The following is an 18525-nucleotide window of genomic DNA, read 5'->3' on the forward strand; positions in this document are numbered from 1 at the left end:
TCAAGAAACAATTTTGATTCTTCACAGGTAATACCATAAAATTTAGTGCATCTTAGTGTATGAATCTGAGTCACTCAAGCTTAAGAGTGCTACAGACTGAATGTGTCCCCCTCAAAATCTCTATGTTGAAACCTAGTTACTAAAGTGATGATATATGCTGGGGGGGCCTTTGGAAGGTCATGAAGTCATGAGATTAGGTCACAAGAACAGAACCCTCAGAAATAGAACCAGTATTCTTTAAAAGAGACTACAGAGAGCTCCTTTGTCCCTTCTGTCACTGAGGACATGGCAAGAAGAGAGCTGTCTACGAACCAGAAAGTGGTACCTCACCAGACACTGTCTGCTGCTGCCTTCATCCTGGACTTCCCAGCTTCCAGAACTGTGAGAAATGTCTTCCATTGTTTTTAAGACACCAGGCTTCCCAGGTGACACTAGTGGTAAAGAATCTGCCTGCCAATGCAGGAGACATAAGAGATGCGGGTTTGATCCCTGGGTCAGGAAGATGCCCTGTAGAAGGGCATGGCAACCCTCTCCAGTATTCTTGCCTGGAGAATCCCATGGACAGAGGAGCCTGGTGGGCTACAGTCCATAGAGTTGCAGCGTCAGACACGACTGAAGAGACAGCACACACACGCATGGATGATGATAGAGAGCACTTCAACCAGGGAAAGAGAGTGGACAAATATCCAGCACGGCAGCCAACTACCAATATGCCTGGCCGTGATTTCCACTGAGCATCCTCCCCAACAAAGAACAGAGCAAGCTGACTTCTTTAACTCATAGTTTGCTGAGGCAATGAAGCAGTGCACCATCTAAGGTGAAATCAGAGATGATACTGTGACTTCTGCCTTGCTTTCTTAGCTTGCTTGCTTTGACAGAAGCCAGGCATCACATTGTGAGGACACCCAAGCATGGAGCGGTCCAGATGGGAAAGAACTAAGGCCTCCTGCCAACCACCAGCACTGTGTGAATGAAACATCTTGGAAGCCACTCCAAGTCAAGTTTTCAGATGACTGTAACCCTGTCTGGCAAACTGCCTCAAGCTGATGACAAACCTAATCAGAGCATCCAGCTCAGCTGCTTCTAAAGCCTTGACCCATAGAAACTGAGATGCTAAGTAGTTACTGCATCTCTATCTAACCTGTTCAATTCTGCAGTGATACACTGAATGATAATGGGCAACTACTAACTTGGGGGATAGTTTAATGCACATCCCTGGAGGCTCAGACGGTAACGAATCTGCCTGTAATGCGGTAGACCCAGGTTTGATCCCTGGGTTGGGAAGATCCCCTGGAGAAGGGAATGGCTACCCACTCCAGTATTCTAGCCTGGAGAATTCCATGGACAGAGGAGCATGGAATCCATGGGGTCGCAAAGTCAGACACAACTAAGTGACTCACACTTTCACTTTCACTGGATAAATATACCCAACATCGCCAATCCATAGTGCTTTGTAGCAACTGACTTGTTATAACATATCTGTTTTATGAGTAAGGTATATGCTCTAATGGTAGGCATTAAGTGAGTATAGACTTTGAAAGAAGTTAGGCATCTCTCTCAAATGTCAAGGCTTCATTGGTGGTAAGTAAAAAGTAGCACACAAGTCTAAGTGACATGAATGCAGGTATTTTATCTATTTTATTTTCTACTGTATCCCCAGTGCCCAGAATATAGTGTCTGGATCATATAAGGTGCTTAATAAATACTAAATGAATGAATATATGCAGAATTCAGGGGTATCTCCCATATAACTCTTATTAAGTGCAGACTATGTAAGTTATTTTATATATATATATACATATATATATATATGTATATATATATGTAGAGAGAAAATTCTTTAAAACTCAAATGTAGGTTCTAGAAAGTTAATTTTGCTATTTTTTTTCTGAAAATGTTTCATTATGAGAGTTTCACCTTAACATATACCTGTAAGTTACAGATAGACTTTTATGAGTATTTTCAATAAAGAACATGTCTAAATATTTAAATGAATATTGGAAAAGTACACTTATTCTAAATTTTGAAGTTAGTTCCAAAGGTCGTTCATCATTTATTTTCCAACTAAATATATTAACCTTCTTGATGACAGACCCAAGACGCTTTAAGAAAGAATATATTACAGAACAATTAGGGATTCCTTAAGTACATTCACATTTAGCTAGCCAACAGAATAGTTTCATTTTCAAATAGATTGAGAATAGATTTTATAACAGAAGCAGAAATTGCATCTGTTAATAATAGATTCAAGTAATCCTTCCTTGGACAAGACCATCAGGTAAATACTTTCTGTAGACAGAATTGTAAAGCTTTTCAGGTCATAAATTGAAATCACATATAGACTGTATCAAACTGAGAAGCAAATATGTTCTTCTCTGTCAACAATTTACATATAATAAAGGTAATAACAAAGGTCTGTCTAGTCAAGGCTATGGTTTTTCCAGCAGTTATGTATGGATGTGAGAGTTACACTATAAAGAAAGCTAAGCACCAAAGAATTGATACTTTTGAACTGTGGTGTTGAGAAGACTCTTGAGAGTCCCTTGGACCACAAGGAGATCCAACCAGTCCAACCTAAAGGAGATCAGCCCTGAGTGTTCATTGGAAGGACTGATGTTGAAGCTGAAACTCTAATACTTTGGCCACCTGATGCAAAGAGCTGACTCATTTGAAAAGACCCTGATGCTGGGAAAGATTGAAGGCAGGAGGAGAAGGGGATGACAGAGGGTGAGATGGTTGGATGGCATCACTGACTCAATGGACATGAGTTTGGGTAAACTCCAGGAGTTGGTGATGGACAGGGAGGCCTGGCGTGCGCTGGTCCATGGGGTCGCAAAGAGTCGGACACGACTGAGCAACTAAACTGAACTGAATAAGTAGATAAATATTGAGTATTTTCCTGGCAATATACACATTTAGCTGGCTTTCAATTTTATTTTGTGTATAGATATTTTAGTACCACACAGTTTTTCACATAGGAGAGGGTTTCTAAATACATTCTAGCATTAAAAGAGAGCTTTTAGGCATTAATCAATAAAGGATTACATGAAAGCTTCTGGTTGTGTGGATATTCACGTGCAGCTTCTTTCTTTGTATTTTGATATAAATGGAAACTGGTTAATAGAAAGGAAGCTACTGATACAAAGGGCAGGGAAGGACTTCTTGAACTCTTGTAGGTCTGAGCAGATCAGCATTGGATTATGGCCCTGTAGCAGATCCCGCACATTGTCGGAAATCAGACTGACAACCATGGCCTTTACATCCTCAGAAATCTCATTTCAACAATGTGTACCCATTGACCTAGCATCTTCAGAGCTTTCTACAGACTATGGGAAGAGATTTAGAAGTCAATACCTACATCATTTGTTAAATTCATGGCACTAACAATTCCAACTTCATTAATTTAAAATATATCCCTGGAATCTATCACCCCCCAGGCCACTGTGCTACTTGTTGAGGACACACCCTTCCAAAGGACACACATGTGGTCCCTGCCCTTAGGAAGCTCACATTCTAGTAGGAGATATATATATAGGTTAAAAAGCTGGGGGAACAACTGGGATCAAAAAATCCCAGAGCAAGTTGAGTATGAGACCCAAGAAGTTTGTTGTGGGAAAAGTACTTGAAACTGAAGAAACAGTATGGATAAAAGCCCAAAATTAAACAGAATAAGATACATTTGGAAACCAGAAGATTATAGGTAAAACCAGAAGATTATGAGTCAATCAGGAATGTAAGGAAGTAAGAAGGCTGACAAAAAATGAGGCTGGAGAGGGAGGTGGTTGCCAGCCCATGAAAGATAAAAAGATTTTTGAATGTTACCTCGAAGGCAAAATACTTATTTTACGTAAATTTAAATATAGGGTCAGTATCCCCTTGTCCCGCTGTATAAACTACAAGTGTTTTTTCTCTGTCAACCTTTGCGAGGTGTTGACAGTCCAGCGGTTAACATAGTTGTCTTCCATCTTTGGATTCTTTTTACATCTCTTCCCTTTAGCTACTAACATTTTCCTTTTATTAGTGCAAACTTCTTAATACCTACATTCTATTTGGAAAATATCCATAAAATGTACATAGAGTGAAATTGCACAGATACTAAGTATAGCCCATACAACTGGATAAATGTTAGCAATTGTCCACTCCCTTGTACTCAACATCCCAATCAAGATATAAAACATCTCTATTCTCCCCAAAAGTTCTCTTGCTTTCCCTTGTAAGCAGTTTTCAACCTCCATAGGCAACTAATCTTCTGATTTGCTGTCATCCAGATTAGCTTTGCCTATCCCGGAAAGTCATACAAAAGGAATCATACAATATGCATTATTCTTTCACATAACAGAAAAGTTGTAGAGACATCCATGTTTGAGTGTGCATCAGTACTTCATTTTTCTCTATACTGTTTGCTAACTAGTATTCTATTGTATGAATTTGTTTATCCATTTTCTTGTTGATGAACATTTGGAATTTTTCCAGTTTATAGCCAGTGCAATTAAAGTTACTATATGAACACGTACAACTATTTCTGTAAACAAAGCTTTTCATCTGTTGTGAAAAAATATCTTGATCTAGCCATACATATGTTTAATGAGATAGTGATAATGGATTCCCACAGCTTTAAATCACAATGTATTATGAGTACAGATTTGTACATCAGTTCTTTGTGAATCTAAAATTATTGTCTTACTTGAAGATAAAATCTGAACACTTATGTCTAACATTACAATTTAGGAGTCATTATGAAAACCACTCCTTGGATGTCCCCAAAGAAGAAACATTTAGTACAAGGAAATTTTAAAAACTCAATTGAATAACAGTATCAGCAATTCTTCAAAATCTAGAGGATCAGATTCATACCGCATTTTAATGGAAAAAAAAGAGCTTTGAAGTTATGGGATAAAATGCACAATGAAGGTAGCCTAAAAAGTGTGTTTGGGGGGGGTTGGTAAAAAGCCATTTCACTTCCTAAAATCTAAGCCCTTTGGACAATACTTTACCCTCTCCTGAGGTACTTAAGAAGATTATGAAGAAGTCCTTTAATTTTTGCTTTATATTACAAACTGCAGCTGTGAGTGAGGAAAAGGTTAATTAAAAATCTCTCTATCCCAGTTATGTGTTAGTTGCCCAGTAGTGTCCAACTTTTTGTGACCCCACAGACTGTAGCCCGCCAGGCGTCTCTGTCCATGGAAATTTCCAGTCAATTACCTGAAGTGAAGTAGCTCAGGCGTGTCCGACTCTTGCGACCCAGTGGATTGTAGCTTACCAGGCTCCTCCCTCTATGGGATTCTCCAGGCAAGAGTACTGGAGTGGGTTGCCATTTCCTTCTCCAGGGGATCTTCCCGACCCAGGGATTGAACCTGGGTCTCCCGCATTGGGGGCAGACGCTTTACCCTCTGAGCCACCAGGGAAGCCCGAGGTGGGTATTCCCTTCTCCAGGGGATCTTCCAGACCCAGAGATGGAACTCACATCTCCAGGTGGACTGCCAATTCAACCTGCATTGGCAGGCATGTGAGCCACAAGGGAAGCCCAGTGATAGGTAGGAGCCGAACAGAAGAAAAGTCCAACTAACATAGTAAGACAAATAGCAATGGGGTAAAAATACAGAACAGAGAACAAATCTGAGACACTGTTACCTACTAGGAATTACATTGTGATCACTCCAGACAACTGACCCCAATTATCTGCTAAGAATAGATGCTGGATTTACAGAAAGGAGGGGTACACTGGCAGATAAAAAGAAAAACATGAGTAGCAACCAACAGCAGAAAATAATGGATGGGTGTTTGGAGAATGTCTGAAGATAAAAACAGACTTTGGAAATTATTATCCATATAGCTAAAAAGATCATTAAATATTAATGATTTCTCAAGTAAATATAAATCTTTAAGATCATCTTTATTATAGTAGAAAAAGAACAATTAGCAGAACCATGAAAAAAATTACTTAAATCTCCTAAACAAATTTAAATTAATTTAATTGGAGTCATTTCTTTACTCAGAGCTATTAACACTTAAAAGTATATTTGCTAAATTGGACTCTCTGAAGTGATATTTGAAAGCATGTTCTTTCACACATGTTGAATCTCAAGCTGGGAATAAATATATAAATTCTTCTGGCTATCTTTTTATAAATTATATTTTGGAGACTATGAAAAAATTTTCAGATAACATAAATTATAGTAACAAAAAGGGGAATAAATAAAGCACAGAACTATGAGAAATGATTAAAATACATAAATTGGTAGACTGCATGGGATAGGAAAACACTGTATTTTCTATTGCAATGAATACAATTTTTTCTATATAATACTTTTACCTTAGCCTAACATAATTTCTTCTTCTCATTTAGAAGGCAAAAGTACAAAATCTCTAAACCTAGTTTTTTATTCTTTTCTGTATAAAATGCTATATTACTTAAAGTGCTATGTAGCTAAAGAGAGGTAACTTTGGTAGACATTGTTACATTTTTATCTCAGCCCCAAATATGGAAAACCAACTTAAAGTAGGCACGTGGGTTTCTATCTATATATTAGCTGAACTGCTAGTTACTGTGAATTACATTGTGATCACTCCAGACAACTGATCCCAATTGACAGTGAAGCAAAGTTGCCTGAGTCAAAGTGTGACCTGTTAAGAGACAATCCCCCAAATAACCATTTAGATCTGAGTAGTCCAATACGGTAGCTACTAGCCACAAGTGGCTATGAAACACTTGGAAAGAGGCTAGTGCAATGCAGGGGCTGAATGTTTTTCATTAATTGAGATGTGCTGTAAGTATAAACTGCACACTGGATTTTGAAGATTTAGTATAAAATGCTAAATATCTCACTGATATTTTTTATATTCCTAATAAACTGAAATATTAATATTTTTGATACATTGGGATAAATAAAGCATATAATTCAAAATAATCTCACCGGTTTCTTTTACTTTCTTACTGTTACTACTAGGAAATCTCAAATTACAAACATAACTCACGTTAAAGTAAAAGTGCAAGTTGTTCAGTCGTGTCTGACTCTTTGCGACCCTATGGACCATACAGTCCATGGAATTCTCCAGGCCAGAAACTGGAGTGGGTAGCCCTTCCCTTCTCCAGGGGATCTTCCCAACCCAGGGATCGAACCCAGTCTCCTGCATTGCAGGCAGACTTCTCACCAGCTAAGTCACAAGGAAAGCCCAAGAATACTGGAGTGGGTAGCCTATCCCTTCTCCAGCGGGCCTCTAGCATTGCAGGCGGATTCTTTACCAACTGAGCTATCAGGGAAGCCCTCACATTATATTTCTATTAATAGCTCTGGTCTAGATTCTTTAAAAGAAAACAAACCAAAGTAGAGCATCTGGTTCTGACAGGTTTTAAAAGCTATGGATTCATTTTACTTTCTTCAAATTAAAATGCACAATGATTAAGTCCAACATTTTGGGGGACTAACAGATTGGTTCTTACAGTTCAATGAATAGGCATAGTTCTAGGCTTAGAATTTAGACAGCAGGAATGATCAAACTCAAAACACTTATCCAAGAAAATGCGTCTTCAAGCAAAAGACAGAATATAAAATAGGATAAAAAAAAATCCAGTTGTCTGCCTTTTAAAAGAAGTACATGAAATATTTAGGAATGTAGGTGATGACTAAAGATTTTGGGTTAGCAAAGAAGTTCAGTTACCATTTAGAGATTAGAGAGAGATTAAATCATAGCACAGCAACAAATTAAATTAGAGAGTATTTGATTTAAAACAACTCAAATTTAATCAGGATTTCAGGCACTAGCAGAAAGGCTTGATTCAATCAATTTTCCTGTAAAAGTAATTAAAAATAATATATACAAATGGAGTAAGACAATTTTATTTAATGAAACAGATAAGGCATTTTATAGTAGTGATTTTTACTTTTCTAGAAAAATCTTTCAGTAATTTGCACAGTTAAAAAAAGAGGTAAATAATACTATTTGAGTTGTTTTTACCAAAATAAGTGAAATACCTACTTGCTAAACTACTAGTAGGTATTACAATTATGAAAAATGAGATACATACTCAAATATATTTACCTGACAGAAACTGAAAGGGAAAATACACCAGTTTTAAAATATTTAGTTAAAATTTTAATAAAACAAGTTTATGCATTACATATATTTTATTTCAATATATGTTAAGATATTACATTAAACAGATATTTGTGGTTTTGAGCATATGAACCATAAACTCTAAAAATGCCACAATGACTTTGAATTCTGGTTTTCAATCTATCTAGTAGGTTTACTTGAATGATTTAAGGGAGCATTACACACAAATTTCCAAGTTTATGACAAAGTAAGCATCCAATAATTTACTCCTTTGCTTATACATGTGATATGTGTATAACACTTAAAAATAACAAAGACAAATTCAGATAAATCAATATAGAAAATTAAAACATTAGGCTAATTTAGGACTTTTCTTTTGATGTCTTTAATTTGGGAAAGACAGGTATATACACCTTTTTCTTCTTCTCTCAAAACATTCAATCTATAGGTTTTTCCCCTCATTATAGTTTCTAAATGATTCTCAAAGTTTTATTTTTTTTTAAGGCACAGGCTCACCCTTGATTATGATACATAATAAACTTAGTATTATAAAAAAACAAATTGCTGAATTCAAACATAGTCAGAAGTTCTTCTGCCCAAAGAATGATTCTAGAACTTGGGCCAAAGACAAAAGACAATAAACTAGGGAAAAGGAGCAGGTGGCCATGAACTCTTTATAAAGTTATAATGCCTACACTCCGATATAACTTCAATCTGGTCATATGTATGTAGGTCCTTCCTCTGTTCTTTCTTTCTTATCCCTATTATCAGTAAGTTAACAAAGGTGATTTTTATGTTTATCTACTCTACTTTTAATTCTCTCATGTGGTAGAGATTTTTGTTCCCTCTTAAAGAAAAATATGGCCAAAACTATATTTTAATTTCTGACTTCTAAAAGGAAGTATTTTTGCTTGAAGTGAAAATAAGTTATCTTTAATAACTGAGGCATTAACTGAATCCTTAAAGTAAACCTGAAAATTTGTACATGTTCTCCCATATAATTCTTAGAATATCTCTACAAATCTTTAAACCTTTCTAAGGAAGTTATTAGTATTCATTCACCTTTTTAACAGATAACAAAATTAATGTTCAAAGCGGTTGTTACTTAATATAGCCCCCAATCACACAGCAACTGTAATCATTAGGTTCTAAGATGGGTTTGTTTCATTCAAATGCATCCCTGAAATCAGGAAACTACTTACAGTCAATGACATCTTCATTTGATGAAAGTCAGTAACAAGGTCATTATGGCAGAGATCTGGACCTCAACTGATTCATCCAATCCAAACCCTCTTGCTTCTTTCTACAGTGGCATTACAGTGGCTAGATGGATCTACACCTAGAGTTATCCATTTTATTGCACTCCCAGATCCTGTAAATTTCAAAGTGTGACTACATTTGTTTATTCTTATGGATTGAATACTGAGATTAATCCCCCAAATATAAAAAATAAATACAAGAAAATTTAAAAGACCCTATATGTATAACACGAAGACACCTCAACTCTCAAATTATATGACTCAACTTCTAAAAGCATTAGATCAATACATAAGTATAGCTAAAATAACAGTGGTTATAAAATTTATAAGCAACCTTTTATCAGTAACAAGCCCCCCTTTCTCGAATAATTTGGATATAAGTAAGTAACATCCATCATCCCCAATTTGGAGCAATGTTACAGATATGCCCAAACAAACACTACATTGAAAGTCAAGATTCTTGACTTCAGATCTCAGCTTTTATGTGACTTAAGTTTTATTACTTCATATTTCTGGACCTAAAATTGTCACATTTTACAATGTAAGGGTTTGAATCATTTTGAAATGCTCCAGTTCTAAACCCAAACTATCCATTCTCTAATCCAGACATAAAGAAAGAAAAAGGTGAGAAGAAAGAATGGAATCATCCAACAGAAATTATCCAACAGGGTTTTTAGCAGAGATAGCCTGGAAGGCAGGGTATGAAGGCACTTTTTCTCCTTGGTGGAAAGCACAGCACTAACACACAGGGGTCCCACCTAGTTTCAATTAAACCTCTTCCAAAAGGTAATGCAGAAGAAGTTCTTTTTCAATATCTGTCCCTCTGACTTTTATGAAAGAGGGACTGAAGCAGTGATGGTTTCCCTGGCAGATTACATTTCACTCTGTCTCTGAAATGTCTGTACAGCACAGTCCTTATGACACAGATGAGTCACTATATACCTTGGGTTGAATATTTGTAGAACATCATAAAAACAGTGATTCATGGTACATTTCACGATGCAAATGATGCAGTAATTCATTTTCCTGAACACATTAACTGAGGGATCCATGTACAAAAGTGAAAATTATATATGTTGAACAGAAATATGGAAATCTGCATAAGGGATTAATTTAGACAAGAGAAATGCTTTAGGTCACTCACTGGCGTGAGCTCATTTTATTCAAATAGAAAAAGCCATAAAACAGAGGCTTCAAAATAAATCTTAGACAGGGAAAAGGGAAAGGGTAGGGGCCCAAAGTAATCAAAGGTAATGGATGCAAGGAAACCCTGGGGCTCAGACTGGGATTTTGCTCAACAGAGAAGGGGAATAAAAGTAACAGAAAAGGCTCCATGATCAGGGGCCAAAGAGAATACTCATAGGTTCAGGAAGGTTTCTAGAGAGATATGATAAATTCTATTGAATGATGCCACCATTTTTCTTAATCTGTAGACCCACTCTTATCTCTAACTATGCTCTTCCTAAATGCTATATCCCAACTATAAAGACCTACGGGTATTTTTCAAAACTGTTTTGCATTTTTTTCTGTGCCTTAGATTTTGCATATGCCAACTGCTTTGCCTAGAAGGCTTTCATGCCATTTCTTCTTTGACTTTTAACAAAATCCTACCCATCTTTCTCAGGGCAGGACAGATCTCATCAACAGCACCATGTAATGTTTCCATGGGAAATAGATGGTGAAACAGTGGAAACAGTGGCTGACTTTATTTTGGGGGGCTCCAAAATCACTGCAGATGGTGATTGCAGCCATGAAATTAAAAGATGCTTACTCCTTGGAAGGAAAGTTATGACTGACCTAGATAGCATATTAAAAAGCAGAGACATTACTTTGCAACAAAGGTCCGTCTGGTCAAGGCTATGGTTTTTCCAGTGGTCATGTATGGATGTGAGAGTTGGATTGTGAAGAAAGCTGAATGCCGAAGAATGGATGCTTTTGAACTGTGGTGTTGGAGAAGACTCTTGAGAGTCCCTTGGACTGCAAGGAGATCCAACCAGTCCATCCTAAAGGAGATCAGTCCTGGGTGTTCATTGGAAGGACTGATGCTGAAGCTGAAACTCCAATAACTTGGCCACCTCATGTGAAGAGTTGACTCATTTGAAAAGACCCTGATGCTGGGAGGGATTGGAGGTAGGAGGAGAAAGGGATGACAGAGGATGAGATGGTTGGATGGCATCACTGACTTGATGGACATGAGCTTGAGTAAACTCCGGGAGTTGGTGATGGACAGGGAGGCCTGGCGTGCTGTGAATTATGAGGTCGCAAAGAATTGGACACAACTGAGTGACTGAACTGAATGTTTCCATTGCCCAAGAATCTACCTTTCTCTTCCCCATGTTCCAAAGCACTTTGTAAACTCTCTGTCAACATGTCTGTCTCTCCCATAAAATCGTTATCTAATTTCATACAGTGACTAGAATGCTTACTTAATATACACATTTTTATAATATATACTTAAGAATAGCATACACTTAGCATATTCATTCTTTAATGAAACAAACTATTTCCTCCAGGCTTGAAATAACAAAGAAACATCATTTCTGAATAATATCAAGGTGTCATCAAGCATATGATAATTATGCCTGGCAGAGAGGAGGTTCTCAATAGATACTTGACTGAAAAATATTGGCCATGAACTTTATAATACAGAAATAGTGACTCAATGTCCTTAGCTACAGAATGAATGAAAATATGAAAGAGTTTTTTTGCGGGGAGAGTGAGAGAAAATGTGGATTAGTGAGGTTAGAGCCATAAAGCAATGTTCTGTTCTTATCTGTCACTATCTCCCCAACTACCTAGGAAAAAAATACCTAAGAGTAGATGTACCAGTTCCTGTGAGTACAATTACATTCTGAGAACTAGAGTGAATTCCCTATATACCAATACTCCTCCAACAAATACAGAATTAGCTTGTACATCACTATATTGGGTTATCATACTATAGTAGTTCACATTATTGTTCAAAAACATTTTTGCTGGAGGATCATCTATACCCATCATGCTGATATCAGGCTGCAGCATGACTGTCTTTGGCCAATGATGTGTGGGAAGAATTGACACAGGTGGGCAGAAGCTCTTGGATTTATTATAAGGTTTGCCACGTTGGACCATAAAGTTGAGTTGGACCATAAAGAAGGCTGAGTGCTGAAGAACTGATGCCTTCGAACTGTGGTATTGGAGAAGACTCTTAAGAGTCCCTTGGACTACCAGAAGATCAAACCAGTCAATCCTAAAGGAAATCAGTCCTGAATATTCATTGGAAGGACTGATGCTGAAACTCCAATACTTTGGCCACCTGATGTGAAGAGCCGACTTATTGGAAAAGACCCTGATGCTGGGAAAGATTGAGGGCAGGAGAAGAAGAGGGTGACAGAGGATGAGATGGTTGGATAGCATCACCATCTCAATGGATATGAGTTTGAGCAAACTCCAGGAGATAGCGAAGGATAGGAAACCTGACGTGCTGAAGTTGATGCGGTCGCAGAGTCGGACACAACTGAGCTACTGAACAACAACAACAACTGCCATGTCATTTTCTCTCTTTTATGAGATAAGCAATGATCTAGATATAGGCTGACTTGTCAGCCTGACTTCAGAGTAAAATCGAGTAAAGGAGAGCTGCAGCTGACTTGCAATGGACACAGCATGAGTGACACATTTTTGTGGTCTAAAACAGGGGACCCCAACCTCTGGGATCTAATGCCTGATGAACTGAGGTGGAGCGGATGTGATAACAACAGAAATAAAGTGAACAATAAATGTAATGCTCTTGAATCATCCCAAAACTATCCCTCCACCTTGGTCCACAGAAAAACTGTCTTCCATGAGATTGGTCCCTGGCCCCAAAAATGGTGGCAACCATTGGAACTCTTAATATTTGTGGGGTGATTGTTAATACTCCATAGCCTAGGTTACCCCAACCTATTATGTAAGTGTGTATATATGCTGGATTACATAAGCCCTGTATTACATCTAAACACATACATATACAAAAAGTACACATACATGTGTAAATGTGCTTTTCTTATGTTTTGTCTTTCAGGAGTTTCAGCATCACTAGAGGGGAAAGAAAGGTATGCCAGTGTTGACAGATTAGTAAGGTTCTTATTCTTCTTCTGTCAATAAGTAAAATTGCTTTTGTTATCTTTTTCTCCTCCAGAAGTATCTCCTCTCAGTAAAACAATAAACATAACTATCATTTGATATTCCCTATCAAATCAACTATGTGTATATTCCATCTATGTGTAGAATCTATGTGTAGATTCTGATTCTGATTATCCACCTTTGCATCATTTTCTACTTAATTCCACTCTATTTCTATTCTATTCCACTCAACTTTATAAAATGCTGCATAAGAAAACTGATATTCTACAGATAGAAACAGCACTCATCATGATTGATTCCAACTGTTAGGATTTATTCTCCCCTAATCCTTACTTGATATGTATCAAAAAGCAGCAGCAAATCTGACAGAGAAGGCAGAGGATCACACAAGAAAAGAAATTGTTCCTTATCTACCAAATTTTTTTTGCAATGTTTCTTTGCAAGGTTTACATCTGGTCCTTTGCTGGATCACTGTCTCCCACGGTGATAAATTTTATATATCCACCAAGGCAATAGTTTGCCATCAAAAATCTGTTCCCTGTGCCAAGCATTTGCACTGTATTCATGAAGGACTCTCACCAGTTTGTGTTTATTTCCTTTATCTTGTAGATTTCTCCCTACTCCTCTCCCAAGGTGTTCTTGAGCCAAGATGTGTGCATCTGTGAGAAAACACTCTCAGTGAACATTTACACAGAATTGTAAGACTAGTAAAAAGAAGAACCTACATGCCAACAGTTAGCTTAGTGCTTGTGCTAAGTCACTTCAGTCGTGTCTGGCTCTTTGTGGCCCTATGGACTGTAGCCCTCCAGGCTCCTCTGTCCATGGGGATTCTCCAGGCAAGAATGCTGGAGTGGGTTGCCATGCCCTCCTCCAGGGAGTTTAATGCCTAGCAGATACTTAGTAAGTGTAGTATCCCTTCCCTTAAGAAAATTATTTAATTTCAAGACAAAAGAACAGGTAAGGTAATCTATCTAATCTAAGACAATAAATTATACAATGCATGACAAAACAATAAAATCTGAGTCCATTTGTCTAATATATTCCCAATCACGGGGCTCAAATCACCTTACCTTGACAGTAAGTGAATGAGAGATGCAGTTATCAGCTTTGGGAATGCCGTGTTGATAACACAGTGGGATCCCCTCTTAAAGTTTGTAGGAGGATTGAATGAGAATGAAGTACATGAGGTAGGTGGGAGTTTCAAGAGTAAATCCCCTAAACATTAGTGATCATGACACTGAATAAGGTCATCCTCACAGTTTTAGGGTGTGCTTGGACTCCCCTGGCAGGTGAAGAATAATTTTTTAGGGCAAACCAGTGGCAATACATTATCTGTTCCCAGTTCAGGTCAAAATAAATTATGGACATTATAAGCCAAAATTTAGGCAAATTGTACCATCATGGGCTAGGAATTAGGTGTCAAGATCTAAGGGTACTCTAGTCCCAGCTTTATCATTTCTCTCTTGAATCTGCCTTGGACTTCAACCCAATCTTAAGTACCATAAAGACAAATATTCATTGTTTTTCCAATGACAGAATGAGAGTCAGAAATTATATTTAGTCTCCAATATATACACAGATCTCATCACTCCTCACCAACCCAACCCAGGGCATCACTAGAGTATAGCCAATCACCAAAGCTAATGGAGAACCAGAGCTCTATCTGGGAATATTTTTACAGGTACCTCCTATTTGCTGGTAGGAACTGAGGAGGGTGATGGCCAAGTTACTTAACTTCTCTTTGCCTTGGTTATTCATCTGCAAAGTGGATGTGATAATGACACTGTCCTTCCAGAGTTTTTATTTTAAAAAACAGGAGAAAATATTTGCAAACCACCTAAGTTAGGGACTTACTTAATTTTAGTCTTCAATAAATATTAGTGATATCCTTATTACTATCAACATCATCATTATTGGCTAAGTCCTTTTTATACAGGCTTTCAGCACTAACAATAGGAAGGATGCCCTTAGGAAGTTCACCAATAGCCAAGTGAGAGTTGATAGAATCTTTGACTGCCTCAAAGCAAAACAAAGAAAAGAAAGAAGTGGGGAGTGAGATGACTAAAATTGCTGTCATTGATAGCATCATGACATCCTTAAAGGACAGACTCAGGTTGTTCCTCCCAGGCAAAGAAGATGAGCTAACAGACTCCCTAGGCTGTGGACCACCAGACCAGAGACTTGTAATCCATAGGCATTCTGACTCCTGAAACTACTATTAAGAAGTATCACAAGATGATGATTAATTCCAATTTATTTGTTCTTCTTTAAAAACCCCTAAATAAAAAACCAAGTTGGAGTGGATCTGAGGCTTGTCTCTCCATCCCTTGCTAGGCCCTTCAATAAACCTTGACTTTGCTACAAAAACAGAAAGAAAGGGATGGGGCACAATGCAAATTGATGCTAAACCCATTAGACCCTAGAAGAACTGCAGACAGGAGCAACCAGCAGGAGACTGAGAACAAAGCTGGCTTTGAAAACTGCTGCCATGGCTGAGGTCTTCCTGATGAGTGGTACACCCGAGGGAACAATGACTGCGAGAGCCAATGGAAGAACTGTCTCAGGGAACAATTCATTGCGAAGAGCAGACAGGGTTAGGTTAGAAGACCTTCAGGCTTTGCCATCTCCACCAAGAAAGCATGACTCACTCTCTCCAGGGATAGAGGTTCAGTCTGTGTTATTTTGTAACACCTGGAAGTATGGGCAGCAAAAAGTTTCCATTTTACTCCTTCTTAAAGACAAAATCCATGTCTCATTCATCTTTATATTTCCCCACATCATCCAGCACTTTAATGGTACCTGGTACTTTCTGTACACAGTAGATACTCCAAAAATCTGTTGAATGAAAAAAAAGAAAATTTAAAACCTGAGCTCCAAGTTTTCTGATTGTTTATAAAACCTAGAGTCTCCAGATGGTAACTGGTTCACCTGTAACTGTAATCAGACCTTAAGATTTTCAAGGAATTTTGTCAAACATCATATCTGAACTCCAGTACCTGCTAACAAAGAAAGAAAGAGAAATTGCTAGATGCCACGGGCTCAAATCTGACTGTGACATGGTTTGTGGTGGTGGTGGTTTAGTTGCTAAGTCATTGTCTGACTCTTGTGAGCCCATGGACTGTAGCCAGACAGGCTCCTCTGTCCATGGGATTTTCCAGGCAAGAATACTGGAATGGATTGTCATTTCCCTCTCCAGGGGATCTTCCTGACCCAGGAATTGAATCCGGGTCTCCTGCATTGCAGGCAGATTCTTTACTAACTGAGCTATGAGGGAAGCCTGAAGCCCTCCTTTGTGGTATAATGAGATTATTATAATATATGTACAGAAGTCTCCTTTATATCTGAAATGATATCACTCATGCCAATTGCTCTCTTTTAATAGACATGGTTTACAAGTCCAATGTGCAAAACTCATCTATTAAAAACCACTTTTACATATCTGAGGCTGTAAATAGTATCATTCACTTCAGATTTTGGTTAGCCTAGAGAAGTCTTTTCAATGGGTATTCATTGGAAGGACTGATGCTGAAGCTGAAACTCCAATACTTTGGCCACCTCATGCAAAGAGTTCACTCATTGGAAAAGACCCTGATGCTGGGAGGGATTGGGGGCAGGAGGAGAAGGGGACGACAGAGGATGAGATGGCTGGATGGCATCACCAACTTGATGGGCATGAGTTTGAGTAAACTCCGAGAGTTGGTGATGGACAGGGAGGCCTGGCATGCTGCGATTCATGGGGTCGCAAAGAGTCAGATGCTACTGAACGACTGAACTAAACTGAACTGAACTGAGAGAAGTCTTTGCTTGTTGGTTACTCCAAACGTGAATGCTAAACATTATGCCCAGCAATGTACACAGTATCCTTTGGTTCTTTGAAATTATGATCATGCTACATAGTATGTGTGGAAAGAGCAAATTGGCCAAGATGGCATGTTCAGGCTCTCTCGCCCCACATTTTATAAATAATGACCATGTAACAGCTGAGATCATTTGTAGCACTGCTCATGTGCATCAGGAGGTGCTCCCTTGGTCACAGGCTACTTTGTGCTGTATGCATATATAAGCTCCACCTAGAAAGCAGCGGCATTTGCTACTGCATCATGGCTATGTCTGTTGGGTCAGCCACGAGAGAGGAGACTACATAGCATGTCTACTGTTACAGCTGCTGCAACAGCCAAGAAAGAATAAACATGTCTGTAGTTCCTACAGCTCCTTGAGTTTCTTCCAGCTTCCTGCTTGCGCCTTGCCTACCCTGGTTTCAGCAAACAGTGTGAACAGCAAGACAACTGGCATCACGGACAGGATAGGCGATAAAGGGGTGTAACGTTTAATTGGATATCTACAACATTCCAAACATTCTACTTGCTACTGGTGTTATAAGACCCAGTCTTCCTTCCACTTGCTTACAGTTTGGGGGGAGGCAAGGAAATTTCAGTCAACCATTCTTGATTTATAATAATGCTATGAAAAAGGTAAACACACAATGTTGTGAAACAACATGAGAGACCCATCAGAATGGTGGGATAATCTGGAAGTCTTCCTAAAAGGTGGTGCTAAGTTTTGAAGAACAAATATGGTATAGTTTGACTTGCCCTGTGACCCTACTTCATAAACATGGGTTAATTTGTTATTTTAAAGGAATGCAGGACTTTCCTGATGGTTCAGTGGTTAAGACTTTGTGCTTCCAATGCAGGGGTTATGGATTCAATCCCTGGTTGGGGAACTAAGATCTCACATGCCTTGTGGCAAAGCCAAAATAAATAAAAATAATTAAAACATGTAAAAAACCATTTAAAAGAAGAATGTTCTCTCCTAAGCCTATTCTCTTATACTTGCCTACTAGTCAAAAAACAAAATCAAAAAAAGCTAATGAAAAGCTAGAAACCATAACTCTAAGAAAGTACTGCTCCACAAAGTACTTTATTTACTTATTTATGTGTAGTCTCGTTAACTTTGGCAACCACAGCGCACACATGAAACTAAAAAATCAGCAATTCTCCAAGAATGTGGATAACTCTGAGAACTTGGTCCAACTGGTCTCCAGTAAAGGCCAGAGATGAGTCTGGTCTGGAAACTTTTTCTGGTCTATGGCAAAAGAAGGAGCTTG

Source organism: Dama dama, chromosome 21 (assembly GCF_033118175.1).
Source record: "Dama dama isolate Ldn47 chromosome 21, ASM3311817v1, whole genome shotgun sequence".
Lineage (NCBI taxonomy): Eukaryota > Metazoa > Chordata > Mammalia > Artiodactyla > Cervidae > Dama > Dama dama.